The sequence below is a fragment of the Saimiri boliviensis genome, chromosome 7, assembly GCF_048565385.1.
Source record: "Saimiri boliviensis isolate mSaiBol1 chromosome 7, mSaiBol1.pri, whole genome shotgun sequence".
Taxonomy (NCBI): Eukaryota; Metazoa; Chordata; class Mammalia; order Primates; family Cebidae; genus Saimiri; species Saimiri boliviensis.
This window is the reverse complement of record NC_133455.1, coordinates 115,673,563-115,688,636: the sequence shown is the minus strand read 5'-3', so window position 1 is coordinate 115,688,636 and position 15,074 is coordinate 115,673,563. Positions and strand designations below refer to the sequence as shown.

The window sequence follows — 15,074 nt, the reverse complement described above, 5'->3', positions numbered from 1 at the left end:
TCTTTGCCTCCCTCTTTTGAAGTCAAGCAGCAGGCTCTTTCTGTAACCATAAAGTGTTACTTTAGGTGGGACTTCCAGTTCTCTAGTTTCTGAAAGTGTGGTCATTTACTGCTACATGGTTGTATACTTTAAAACTGGGGGCCAGCTGTGATAGAAGCCACATTCATGTTTCAGGGGCAGGAATTATTCGTTACCTGTTGCCTTTTGACAGTGTTGTTTGGATTAAAAAAAAACTTATATATTTTATTAAAGTATAGAAATGTAACATGTTTGTGTGTGTGTGTGTGTGTGTGTGTGTGTGTGTGTGTTTCATCTTAGTAAACAATTTTACTATAATTGACAAAATGGTGATAGTAGCAAGAAATCAATTTTGATTAATATGTTTGAGGTTGGGTAGGAAGGTCATGCTTCTCAGTGTGGAAGACATACACATCTGAAACACAAGGAAAAAGTTTTTCAAACTTCTCTTGAGCTGTTGTATTGGTTAGGGGAATGTTGGGCTAGGAAGATAGTTGAGATGGGCTGGTTTTTACATACAGGCGAAGAGAAAGAATTGATAGACAAAAATAGGAATTTATTGAATGCTGTTAGGATTGAAGGTCATAGCAAAGAAAGATGAGGGAAAGTAGGACAGAATTGTATTTTGTGTATAGACAAATAACCAAAGAAAGAAGTGTGTAAAACAAAGATAAAAGTCATCAGGATGGCTGGGCGTGGTGGCTCATGCCTGTAATCTCAGCACTTTGGGAGGCCAAGGCTAGGGGTTCACCTAAGGTCAGGAGTTCGAGTCTGGCTTGCTAACATGGTGAAACCCTGTTTCTACTAAAAATACAAAAAAATTGGTTGGATGTGGTGGTGCAAGCCTGTCATCCCAGCTACTGGGAAGACTGAGGCAGGAGAATCTCTTGAACCTGGGAAGTGGAGGTTGCAGTGAGCTGAGATCATGCCATTGCACTACAGCTTGGGCAACAAGAGTGAAACTCCATCTCAAAAACAAACAAACAAACAAAAAAAGCCATGAGGATAAAGGTATATAGTTTTTGAGACTATTGAAGTTGAGTGTGAATGATCAAATATTGGAAGTATAAAAATTTAGTTCCTAAAAAAGTGTTTGTGTTCCTCTTAAGAAACAAAATGTATTTAGCAAACAATGTAGAATCTCAAAATTTTCAAAATGAAGTAAACCTAAGTGGTCAGGTAGTTTCTAATATTGTACTTTGCACAGGAACCTGCCGTTTGATATTTCTGACAGGTAATTATCTAGTTTATGCTTCAACATTTTTAGTGACAGAAGGGAGAGTCTTTGATTTCATAAGGCAGTTCCTTCTTTTGTTGGGCATCCAAACAAGTTAATATTTGTTGATTTTGAGATGAAGTTGCTTTTCATTATTTTTATTTTTAAAATAAAGACCCCACTTTGTATCTGTAGCTCTCTTTCTCTTATATCTCTTTTACATGACAAATGTGAACTATTTAAAGAAAGCTCATTAAAATTTTCTTATGTTTTCTAGGCTAAATATCCTCCATTTCCCCCCCAAAATTTCCTCATACAACATACTGTTCCAGAGCATTCTTTAGCATGGTCATCCTATTTGTCTCACACTTGTTAAAAGTCCCTCTTTATCTGTGATGCTCAGAACCAAACATAATACTCTAAAAATTTTTCCCTTCTCCTTGGCTGTTTGTTCTGTAGTTTTAACTTTGCATTAGCATTTTTGGCGGCTACCTTGAGCTGTTGGATTTTTTGTTTGTGTTAAAATACCTCAATCTTTCCCCTATATTCATTGATAACCTTTAATATACTTTAATATTGGAAACAATTATATTACCTTATATTTATGTTTCCTTAATAATTTCTTATATTGTTCTTTATGTTTATTATGCTTTGTCTCTGTCTTCTTGCAAGGTTTTCCATTTTAATAGTCTTTTGAAAGAACTAGCTTTTGGTTCATTGATTGCTTGCTCTTTTGTTTTCTCTGATAATTTTCTGCTTTTATTGTAATTCATACTTTGCAATTATACCTTTTTGCCTTTATTAATATTTTTGAGTTTGTGTTTTTTCGTTAATATATGCATTTAAGGCTCACATTTAATTTGAGTATCATTTTAGCTGATTTCCCTAGATTGTTAGTAAGTTCCCTATTCTGTTGTTGTTATTTTATTGTTGTTATTATAGTATTTTGTTGTTCTTATTTTATCACTGATTCCTCCTAAATCTTAAAAGTTTTTTTTAAATTTATAAGAAGATAATTTTTTTATCTTGTTGGTATATTTGTTTACATTATGACTAGAGAATATAGCTTTGTGTGATTTTTTTTTTTTTGTCTTTGAATTTGTTAGGATTTTCTTGTCACCCTATACATGGATAGTATTAATGTATGTTGTATTTGTGAAAAATTTATGTTTTGGGTTTATTGGGTATAAAGTTCTATTTAATTTTCTATTTTTCTGGCATGTTAATAGGATGTTCATTTCTTACTACTTTTGTTTTCATAGATTTAGCTTTGATTGTGAATTTGTTAGTTTTTTCCTGATAAAAACCTGTTTTGTCAATAGAACATATTTTTTTTTTGTTCTGTGACTTGACTTTCAACTTGAATTTTTTTTATATATGTCATATATAGGTTTTATATGTATGCCTAACCTTTTTTTAGTTAGGTATACCATTTGCCTAGCATATCATTTTCTATCCTTCAATTTCAACCTTTCTATGCTGTTATTCTAAGGTGTGTCTCTTGTTTATAGTATATATCTAATGATACTTTTGTTGTTTTACATACCTTGAAACCCACCAGGTTTTTCTCTGATTGATAATTTTCTTTATTTTTACCCCATATTCTACAGTCTATTAATTTGTTAACTTATGTATTGCAGCCGTCTGGGATAAACAATGTATTTATTTTAGAGATCATTGATACTCACTTATTTCAGCCTGCTCATGAGTATTGCTTGTTTTTTGGAGCTTTGCTGATTGCCTTACCTGAATTCCTTCATAGGGTCTTTTGCTGTCTTGTCTTATATTTATATATAATCATTTTAGCAAGGTTCTGCTTTCTGTCTTTTCTCAGAAGTCATATGTTTATTTCCTCTCTCTTGCTGATTTATTAGCTTAGCTAGCTATAGAATTTCATGGTGAAAATAACCTTTTCCCATGAATTTTGAGGGTATTTTTTTTTTTTTTTAGCTTTCAGTATTGCTGATGACAAGTCTGATGTCAGTTTAATTCTTTCTCTTCTGTAGTTAAATTATACTCTAAGTTATTAGTATTTCTAATAATGATTTTCTGAAATCTTACTGCAGTATGCCTAGGTGTCAAAAGTTTTATTTTGCTTATTTTAATTTAGTTTGTTTTGGGATTCAGTAGGCCTTTATTATTGGAAAACTTGTATATTTTTTCAGCTTTCCTGATTTAAAAAAATATATATTTTTTTCTCCTTTTTTTCTTGTTTCTTTTTTTAGAAACAAGTGAAAGTTTTTGCTTCTGGGTATATTTCTTATTTGTTCTTGTGGGTGTAATAGCATCTCATACTTGTAGATGATTTTTATACTATTTTAAAATGTCTTCTGTTTATTCTCCTACTAATTAGATAGTGTTTTTTTGTGGGATTTGGCACCTGACTTTTTTTTTTTTTTTAAATTCTCAAATGTATTCATTTTTATATTTGGGATTTCCTGTTTTACTTTGGCTGGATGCTGATGGTTCAGGTGATTGTGAGTGGTGGGGAAGTGGTACTTGCTGCACATGTGATATGATGGTAATTTGTCTTTAGGATGGTAGCCTCCGTGTCTCTCCTGGGGCAGTGTCTGTATAAGTTACTACTCTAGCTGCATTCACAAATGTCACTGCTGTCCTGACTTAGCACTAGTGTGGAAGAGAGAATGTCTGAGGAACTTAACTGTTCAAATACCAATTATATGAATGTATTTTCATGTAATGATTCATACTGGCACATCAGGTCTAAATTCAAAGTCTGTAGTTGTATCTCCTTATCTTTGTGATAAAATGAGATACTTTAACTAGGTTGACATTTATCCTTCTTTAAAATATCACTTACATGCCTGTATACATGTTTAGATTTGTGTGTGTGTTTTAAAATGTGACGGCATGAAAACAGGAAACATTTATTGACTGCTTACAGTATCTAAGTGCTTTCTATTTATTATGTCATTTAATTCCCATAACATTTCTATGAAGACAGACATTTCAGTTTCATAGATGAGGATACTGAGGCATGGAGGAAATATATATTTTCCATAGATAACTGGGAAATAATAGGATTAATATTTTAAAAGGTATGTTTGATGCTAGGATTTGCACTATTAATTACTAAGAGTTCTGCAACTGCTTTTTTTGGTATGCTTGATAATATTTCTCAGATTTTTTTTTAATGCCTGGGATATTAAAGGTTTTATTTTTGTATTTGCTGTGATAGTGTAGCAGCAGGCATCCTGACATATCATTCCATTGTAAAACATGCTGGTACATTGTTATATTGATACCTTAAAGGGCCTTTGGTGTGTCAAAATAATGAACAGTTCCTGCTTATTTGTCCTTAAAAATGAATGTGACAGTTAACTCTTCTAGTTGTGGTACATAAGAACACTTCTGTATATTAATGCTGACCACAAATAGTTGGCCAATTTGATGTTTAAAAATGTATTTTCTCTTTTGTTTTGTCTTTCCTTGATTATTAGTGAGGTTGAATGTCTTTTCTTGTATATATTGTTTTATGAATTGCCTGTTCATGTTTCTTTCTTTTTTATCACAACTTTTAAATTTTATTTTTTATTCACTAAGAGGTTTTATTTTTTATTCTTGATACAGATGTCATATCACTATGACATTTTTTCAGGTATCTCTCATGACTTGTGGTTACTTGTAGTACCTTCTGTGCCTTTGAATATTTCTATTATTTTTTATCTAGTCTCTGCTGTTGCGCTTAACTGCTATTTTGATCCATTTTCAACCATTTATTTCAAAATCTATGTCTTCCTTATTTGTTTCATTTTGTTTTTGTCTGAGACAGAGTCTTTCTCTGTCGCCCAAGCTGGAGTATAGTCGCGTGATCTCAGCTAACTGCAACATCCACTTCCCATGTTCAAGAGATTCTCCTGCCTCAGCCTCCTGAATAGCTGGGATTACAGGTCTCCACTACCATGCCTGGCTAATTTTTGTATTTTTAGTAGAGATGGGTTTTCACCATGTTGGCCAGCCTGGTCTCGAACTCCTGACCTCAGGTGATCTGCCTGCCTCAGCCTCCCAAATTACTGAGATTACAGTTATGAGCCACCACTCCTGGCCCTTCTTCCTTATTTGTGTTTCTTCTCTATCATAGTTACATTTTTTACATTTTTTTTTTTTTTTTTGAGACGGAGTTTCGCTCGTTACCCAGGCTGGAGTGCAATGGCGCGATCTCGGCTCACCGCAACCTCCGCCTCCTGGGTTCAGGCAATTCTCCTGCCTCAGCCTCCTGAGTAGCTGGGATTACAGGCACGCGCCACCATGCCCAGCTGATTTTTTGTATTTTTTAGTAGAGATGGGGTTTCACCATATTGACCAGATGGTCTCGATCTGTTGACCTCGTGATCCACCCGCCTCGGCCTCCCAAAGTGCTGGGACTACAGGCTTGAGCCACCGTGCCCGGCCCATTTTTTACATTTTTTATTGTTTGTGTCTTTCTTTTGGATAATTATTCTGTTGTACTCATATTTTTATACTTACAATAATGCTTTGTCATATGCTGTCACATCTAAGAGGGCAAACATTCTTCATTACTTTTGATTTTCAATTTTTTTTCCTGTTTTTAGCACTTTTTCACTTGCAGGTTTTTTTATTTTTGAGATAGAGTCTCGCTCTTTCACCCAGGATGGAGTGTCATGATGCAGTCTTGGCTCATTGCAATCTTTGCCTCCTGGGTTCAATTGATTCTCCTGTCTTAGCGCCCTGAGTAGCTGGGATTACAGGTACCTGCCACAACAGCCAGCTAATTTTTTTTTTTTTTTGAGACTGAGTTTTGCTCTTGTTACCCAGGCTAGAGTGCAATGGCGCCATCTCAGCTCACTGTAACCTCCGCCTCCTGGATTCAAGCAATTCTTCTGCCTCAGCCTCCTGAGTAGCTGGGATTATAGACATGCGCCACCATACCCAGCTAATTTTTGTATTTTTAGTAGAGACGGGGTTTCACCTTGTTGACCAGCTTGGTCTTGAACTCCTAACCTCATGATCTGCCCACCTTGGCCTCCCACAGTGCTGGTTTTACCTTCACTGCAGCCTCAACTTCCTGGGCTCAAGTGATTCTCTCACCACAGCCTCCCAGGTAGCTGGGGCCACAGACAAGTGTCATTACACCTGTCTAATTTTTAAATTTTTGTGTTGAGATGGGGTCTTGCTATTTTGCCCCAGGCTGGTCTTGAACTCCTGGGCTCAAGCAGTCCTCTTGTTCCAGCTTTCCAAAGTGTTAGGATTACAGGCGTGAGCCACCATTCCAGATATAGTTACTTTTTAAAATTCTCTTTTTTTTGGGCCAGGCGCTGTGGCTCACACCTGTAATCCCAGCACTTTGGGAGGCTGAGGTAGGTGGATCATAAGGTCAGGAGTTTGAGACCAGTCTGGCCAATATGGTGAAACCGTGTCTCTACTAAAAGTATAAAAAATAACTGGGTGTGGTGGTGGGCGCCTGTAGTTCCAGCTACTCAGGATGCTGAGGCAGGAGAATTGCTTGAACCCAGGAGATGGAGGTTGCAGTGAACCAACACTGCACCACTGTACTCCCACCTGGGCGACAAAAGAAAAAAAAGAATCTCCTTTTCTCTCTGTAGTCACCTCTCTGACAATACTTATAATTAATTTTATCCAGGAAGAACTGATTTTTTTTTTCACATTGAGTCTTAGCTCTAAATATCTAATATTTCACAATTTCACTTAAGTGTTTCTAGATACATTTTTCTTGCCATTCTGATTTTTTTTTTTTTTTTTTTTTTTGAGATGGAGTCTTAATTGGTCACCTGGTTGGAGTGCGGTGGTGCAGTCTCGGCTCACTGCAACCTCCGCCTTCTGGATTCAAGCGATTCTTCCGCCTCAGCCTCCCGAGCAGCTGGGACCACAGGTGTGTGCCACCTCGCCTGGCTAATTTTTTTGTATTTTTAGTAGAGGCTGGGTTTCACTGTGTTGGCCAGGATGGTTTCGATCTCTTGGCTTCGTGATCCACCCGCCTTGGCCTCCCAAGGTGCTGGGATTACAGGCGTGAGCCACTGTGCCCAGCCTTTTTTTTTTTTTTTTTTTTTGAGACAGTCTCCCTCTGTCAGGTTGGCTTACTGCAATCTCTGCCTCCAGGGTTCAAGCGATTCTCCTGCCTTATCCTTCCTGAGTAGCTAGGATTCTATCATACCTGGCTAATGTTTTGTATTTTTAGTGGAGACGGGGTTTTGCCATGTTGCCCAGGCTGGTCTTGAACTTCTGAGCTTAGGCGATCCACCCACCTCTGCCTTCCAAAGTGCTGGGATTACAGTCATGAGCCACTGCAACTGACCTGAATGTTTTCTTAATTGTATCTTCTGACTCCTGTTTGAGCTTTTACTGCCTTGTTCAAGATTTTCACAACGTATTGAATATAGTATCATACTCATTGTTTTTGTGTGTAAGAGGAATGTCTGTGGTATTTTATTACTATGGTGTTTTCTTGTGTTTAAGAGAAATGTCTGTGGTGTTTTACGGAATTTCTTGTTAGCTTGAAGTCATCTATATAAGCTTAAGGAATGGTTTTTATCTTCTTAATTTTTATTTATATCAGTACTTAATTTTTATCAGTGAATGACTGTTGAAACATTTAGTGTCTTTTCAATTTCTGTTGAGAAATGAGTTAATTTAATTTTTGCCCATTTTAGGTTGTCAATACATTTCCTAATATGCTTTAAAAATTTTATTAGAGGTGTTTAAAATAGAAAAGCAGCGAAGTTTGGGGTAGAAATGTTGATTTTTGTCTCTTAGAAGTTAACCAGGAATGTGGGGATAAATGAATTTGAAGAAAATATATAGCTTCTTGTTTCCTGGCTTTAATGATCTGGCATAGTCACCATCAGGCCCCACACTCTGGTCTGTTTAAGCACTGTTCTTTGCACGGTGTATTTATTGATTTGATTGTTAAGCTGTTAACAGTGAGGTGGTTGATCGAATTTTTTTCTGTTTACCGGTCAAGTGGCTTCAGACTCTTTATGTCAACATTAGAAAAGATGATTAAAAATTTAGAAGAGAAATATGGTATTTGGAAATGCCAAAATAAGGTCCTCGATCTGAATTTGTGAGCCCTCAAAAACAGCTTAGTTATATGTACTTGGCTTACTGCATTTATCACTGAATTTCCTTGGACTTTTTCTCTCTCCTTCTTTCTCTCCTCCTCCTCCTTTTTATTTTTTTTTAATTCTGGAGGCTCTAGGCTCAGTTAAATATTTTCATGTGGCAGAGAGCCAGATTTCCAATAGCCCTGAACTCAGCATGCTGCTGTTGCTTAGCAACTACTTGTGAAGTCTTGTGGCTATAACTGAATTATAAATAGGGTTATGAGCAGAAGTGCAATTGAAATTGAGATAGGAAAGAAAGGCATACTCTATTTTTCCCATCTCACTTGAATTTGAGTGATTTTTTCTTTTTAAAATGCAGAGTCAGTTTTCAGAAATCTGGCTCATTGGTAATACTAACCCTATCGGGAAGACAACATGGGCATCTTCTTTGTAATTACACATTTGGAAGTTTTTTTTTTTTTTTTTTTTAGGACTAAACAGTCTGTAATGGAGACATGGCAGTTCATGAAAACAAGAGAACTTCTAATTTTTATGGTGATACCTGTAGAAAAATATCCATACATTGTACTACTGCTGTATTTCTCTTCCACATTTACATTAAAATGTATTCTCAGGAACACTTTATTAGATTATTTTCTTGTACTTTTAATCACATCATTTTTTTTTTTTTTTTTGAGACGGAGTTTCGCTCTTGTTACCTAGGCTGGAGTGCAATGGCGCGATCTCGGCTCACCGCAACCTCCACCTCCTGGGTTCAAGCAATTCTTCTGCCTCAGCCTCCTGAGTAGCTGGGATTACAGGCACGCGCCACCATGCCCAGCTAATTTTTTGTATCTTTAGTAGAGATGGGGTTTCACCATGTTGACCAGAATGGTCTCGATCTCTTGACCTCGTGATCCACCCGCCTCAGCCTCCCAAAGTGCTGGGATTACAGGCTTGAGCCACCGCGCCCGGCCCACGTCATTTTTTTAGAGTGGCTTAAAAACTGTCCTGTAATCATGACCATGTAGGCATTTGATAAATATTGAATACATGAGTAAATCAACCTATCTTTATTGTTGCTTAAACAGTACATTTTAAAGTACAATTTATTAAAATGTTATTGGCAAAAATCCTGAAAAGTCATTTAAGGTCTTCTGATTTAATTTCCTTATATTTCAGATGGAAAGTTTTAGATTTAAAGAATTTAAATGACTTGCCTAATGTCTGTCATACCCTGATTGTGTGTGTGTGTGTGTGTGTGTGTGTGTGCGCGTGCACGTGCGCGCGCGTGCGCATGCGTGCACACATTGATCTCTCACATATTTCGCAACTTTCTTTTTTGCATTCATATTTCATCAGTTTACACAAAATTTAATTGTATTCTGTAATTCATTTAAAAAATGTACAACTAAGTTTAGTAACAAGCACAAATCGTATGAACAGGTTTAGCTGAGAGCAGAAGATTCTGGGGATCAGTCAGTATATTTGTAGACAGGATGGAGAACATTGGCTCATTTGATATGATGATTAGAAGGTCAAGAGAGTTTCCAAAGTACAGTATTTTTGGTCAGAACTCTACAGATTTTTTCAGGTTCTAAAAGATGAAACTAAATGGTAATTCTTGGTTTTGGATAAAGAACTGTGCTTTCTTAAAATATATTAAACTTTTGTTAATAGCTTTTAACAGCCCAACCCTATGAAACTAAGTTTTGCCAACATTTGCCAGAAACAAGTAGATTGTATTCTTAGGCATTGTTGCTAGGAAAAATTCAGAGTGGAAATGTTATTTTTTCTTTTGCTGCCAGAGGATGTGCTGGTTCATTCTTTGTTGTATGCCCAGTAGTACAGATCTTGCTATCAAAAGTGTAAGTTTCTTTGAAAGGTTTAACTGAAGGAAGATGTAGATTTATAAATAGAATTGGCTGGAAAAGTTGTGATAAAAATAATTTTAATTAGATCTACAAGGAGGGATAACTAGCAATCTTGCTCTGCTATAGAAGGTAAATAGTTGATATAAAGAGGAATTTGAATTTTCTCCATAATGTGGAAGAGGATTAAAGGTCTTTTTTCTTTCATCATCATCATCTTTTTTTTTTTTTTTTTTAATGACAACATCTGTTACTCTGTGGCTCAGGCTGAAGTGCAGTGACACGATCACAGCTCACCATTACTTTGACCTCCCAGGCTCAAGTGATTGTCCCGTCTCAGCTTCCTGAGTAGCTGGGACCACAGGTGTGCACCACCACACTCTGCTAAGGTTTTTAATTTTTTGGTAGATACAGGGTCTCACTATGTTGTCCAGGCTCATCTTGAACTCCTGGCCTCAAGCAGTTTTCCCACCTCAACCTCCCAAAGTGTTGGGATTACAGGCTTGAGCCACTGCACCGAGACATCTCAGCTGCCACTGTAAACTCCTGTGGATTTTTAGTAGAGTAGGGATAAGAGAAGGGAAAGAAGATAGAGATTCAAGGTGAAGTTCCTGGAACTCTCTAAACTATTGTAAGGCATTTTAGTTGCTGTACTAATTGTTCTAAGGTGCCTTGGTTATTCAGTTTCCCCCAAATTTGGATTGGTATGTGATGTGTGACTGCTTTGAATAATGTTTTGCAAGCATCATGCTTTCTTGCTTTTCTTGAAATAAAACTGGCCAGTATAAGCAAAAATTATTTTTAAAACATTAAAACTAATTTAATAAAGAAAATATGAAATACCAAGACATATTTAAAGTAGTGTTTGATAACTGGGATTATTAAATTTTCTCACTTGTAATGCATTGTTTTTTAATTTTTTGAGATGGAGTCTTGGTCTTTTGCCCAGGCAGAGTGCAGTGGCACAATCTCAGGTCACTGCAACCTCAGCCTCCTGGGTTCAAGCGATTCTCCTGCCTCAGTCTCCTGAGTGGCTGGGACTGCAGGTGTGTGCCACCACGCCTGGCTAATTGTTGTATTTTTAGTAGAGTAGGGGTTTTGCCATGTTGGCCAGGCTGGTCTCAAAGTCCTGACCTCAAGTGATCCGCCTGCCTCAGCCTCCCAAAGTGCTGGGGTTACAGGCAAGAGCCACGGCACCTGGCCTGTAGTGCTTCATTAATAAAATTGGATACATTTGTAACACGTTCTTCCACTAATTGTGACTCATAGATTTGTTAATACTGCTTTCCATTGCAATGAGGATAATAGTATAAGTAAACAATTTATTTTAAGATATTTTAGATGTAAGTATAATTGTGGTTAAATTTTGGATATCTGTTGCATGTGAATGTAACATTTAAAAAAATAAGTAAAATAAGCTAAGCTACTTTTCATGTAGACCATTGTTTAAAATAACAGTATTTATGTTGTCAAAAGCTTGGTTAAACTTAATTTTAAAATCTAACCACTGTTAAATAATTGATTTAAAAGATTATCAGTCATCAACGGATTGCTCATTTAATTTTTACCCTTCCTTCAATGGAACTTTTGTTATTTAAAATAGTTCTGTGATCCTATATGTTTTAAAGAGATTGTTTCTAATTGTTATTTCATGATTAAAATAAGTCCTTTACATATAATTTTTATAGTAACTGTTTAGGCTTTCATAGTGTCAAATATATGAATGCATTTTACATTTTAGATAAGTAGTGACCAAAGAAAACATTTTAAAATTAATTTTTCATTTGATCAAAACACACTACTAGAGGGTTTGATATAAGAAATGCAGGCCAGGCGCAGTGGCTCAAGCCTGTAATCCCAGCACTTTGGGAGGCCGAGGCGGGTGGATCACAAGGTCAAGAGATCGAGACCATCCTGGTCAACATGGTGAAACCCCGTCTCTACTAAAAATACAAAAAATTAGCTGGGCATGGTGGTGCATGCCTGTAATCCCAGCTACTCAGGAGGCTGAGGCAGGAGAATTGCCTGAACCCAGCAAGCGGAGGTTGCGGTGAGCCGAGATCGCGCCATTGCACTCCAGCCTGGGTAACAAGAGTGAAACTCCGTCTCAAAAAAAAAAAAAAAGAAATGCATAGAACATGTACTTTAATAAATAATATTGGTTTTAACATGATTTGGCTGTCAAACCAGCCATTCATTTCAGCAGCTATAATTTAAATTCTTGAAATTAAGAGGGTTTTTTTTCTTTTTGTTTTCTCTTATTTATTTATTTTTTTGGTTTGGTTTGGTGATTTCCTAATGACCTGTAATCCTCTTCATGTTGTTATGTTAGACCAGGCTTTCCCAAACTAAGGCCCGCGGGCCGCATTCGGCCCCCTGAGGCCATTTATCCAGGCACCCCCCTCACCCCCCGCATTTCAGGAAGGGGCACCTCTTTCATTGGTGGTTAGTGAGAGGAGCACAGTATGTGTCGGCCCTCCAATGGTCTGAGGGACAGTGAACTGGCCCCCTGTGTAAAAAGTTTGGGGACGCCTGTGTTAGACTATACATTGTTTGCCATCTTTAGGAATTGAAATCCACTCCAAAGTAAATTTGTATTGTACCGAGAGACATACCTATTAAGCATTATTAGTTTGGAAAAGTAGAATGATGAAATGCCTTCTGTTATCTGGGTAAAAGAAATTTCAAGGATTGTCAGCTTCAACATTGCCAAACTTTAGGCAAAATTGAAAAATAAAAAATAGCAGTGTTGTACAGATTATTTATGTGCATGTTTAACTTTTACTTGATATGATCATAAGATAATTTGTTTTTCTAATTGATATAAATTATTTTAACTTAATTGAGAAAATGATTATTGAACGCCTGCTGTGTATAAGATACTACTGTTGTGGAAAGAAGTTTGTGTTAAAAAAAATTAAGGCATACTTCTCACTTTATTTTGAAGTCTGCCTTGTTAATTTATTTAAGCTTTGTATTTTTAATACATATTAAACTTTTTTTTTTTAAATCAACAAATCTGAGTCATAAAATTGCAGAAAAAAGTACTAGGAAAAATGCAGTACTCTTTAGAATTTGAGATTTTAGAGAGCCTTGAATGTGTTAGTACTGTGGTTTAAGTGTTTTATGATTCTCCCGAAAATAGAAAAACACTTAAATATATAGGTATGGATGTACACCCCCCCCACACACACACCCACACACACACTATGCACAATGGCATGTTTCTTGAAAGTGGCCCGTTTGTTTAGCTTAGCATTCATTTCTTTAATTGACATCTAATAAGTAAAGGTGTCAAGTTAATATTTTAGATGATGAAATGCAAGGCACATGTTTTTTCCAAGAAAATAGTGTTTTTGCTGGTAGTTTTGCTTTTATATTCACATCTATTCCAAGATTCCTGCTAGCATATTGTTTCTATTTTTAGGCTGTTGCCAGGCAGATTTAAAATTTCTTCTCTTATGGCTGCCTAATTTCTGTCTTCCTGATTGGTTACATGATACTGCTTTTATTAGCCAACCACAGTGACTATGCAAATTGTATTTCAGTTTCTGTTGCTGTGAAAGAACTGATAAGATGGCTGCAGGGGGCTCCCTTTGGGGTATGTTTTTTATTTTAAACAGGGTTTTCATCAATATGTAGTAAGAAGCAAAGGTAGATTTCTTTTAAAAGGGCATTTTATTTTTGAAATGGGAAATCAAACTAAGCAAGCTTTATAAAAGGCTGAAAAATGCCTCTCGTGTATTTGATTAATTTTAATGGTGCTATGTTTTGCCTCTGTTAGGCAACTTATAAGTGGGCATATTTTATTACTTTTTTGTATGTAAACATGCCAGCATGCTAGTTTACAAGTCTGTTGAAATGTTCTAGATTATTATCTTTGCTTTCTGAAAGAATAGTTTTTTCATATAAGAATTATTTTAGATGTCAGTTATGTGTATATAGCGCATCATTCTTCTAGCCAATACTTAATTGTATTCTATGTGCCCAACACTACGTGGTTCACTAATATTATACTAGAATACTTCATTTTTTTGTTCTTTTGTGAAATGACCTCAGAAGGACGTCATCATGATCTCAGCATATTTTAGATGTTTTCTAATATCAAAGCTTTGGACACTTAAAATGTCTTAATTTTTCCTGAGATTTGACAGAGTTTAAAATTTGAAAGAGTAATGATTTGTACTAGATACTTAATAAAAAAAAGTCAAAGTGTTCCATTAAGTAATACATAAATGTAGTATTAGTGTCCATTTATAATAAAAAATTTCTAAAAGGATATCTTTAGAGCATTGGCAAATATGGAGAATGGTAGCAAAACATGCCATATGAATAAAAACAATGTTGATAAAGTGTGACAAAGCCATATATAACTTCAGAAAGTTCAAGAAGTATACCTCATTTAAAAACATTTATCATCATTAATTACATATAAGGCCTTCTGGTTATAGTACCATTTTTATTATAAAGAGAAGGTTTCTGTTTCACTTAAGACTTTCTAGCCTTTCTGATAAAAGATAGTTAATTGCATTTTCCATGTGTAGAAAACTTTGTTATTATTTGCTCCTGGAGAATTCACCTGTATCATGCTTAGTACTGCTTTTTGTTTTTAAATATCTTGCGTGAGTATGTTATGCTCATTACTGCAGTCCTGCAAGATGAGCATACTGTAGAATTATGTACCATTTAGGACAAGGAAAAAGAGTAATGAACTCATCCAAGATGAGGACATAAGAGAACAAGGCTGGTGCCATTTTACACATACTTTATACTTTTACCACCAGTATAATTACTGATATGCTTGTTGGCTTAAAAATGTGAACGCTGTAAAGTATAAACCAAGACTCAGTTATCTTGGTATAACTGTTTTGTCTGTGTTGGAAGTGTGACCCAGTAAAGGGGTTTAGGTTAAAAATAAATGAAAAA

The 15,074-nt window shown here is 35.9% G+C and overlaps 1 protein-coding gene across 4 annotated transcripts in view; it reads left to right on the top strand.

The window, feature by feature from the left end:
- ATF7IP (activating transcription factor 7 interacting protein) overlaps nucleotides 1-15,074 on the top strand; it is a 134,844-nt gene that overhangs the window by 30,728 nt on the left and 89,042 nt on the right. The window contains exon 1 of one of the 4 annotated variants that reach the window (XM_010345110.2): nucleotides 12,178-13,749. The exons of the other annotated variants lie outside the window; for them this stretch is intronic. The gene's annotated coding sequence lies outside the window, so the exon portion shown is untranslated. Of the gene's footprint in view, nucleotides 1-12,177; nucleotides 13,750-15,074 lie in introns of those variants that run through there. 4 annotated transcript variants of the gene reach the window in all.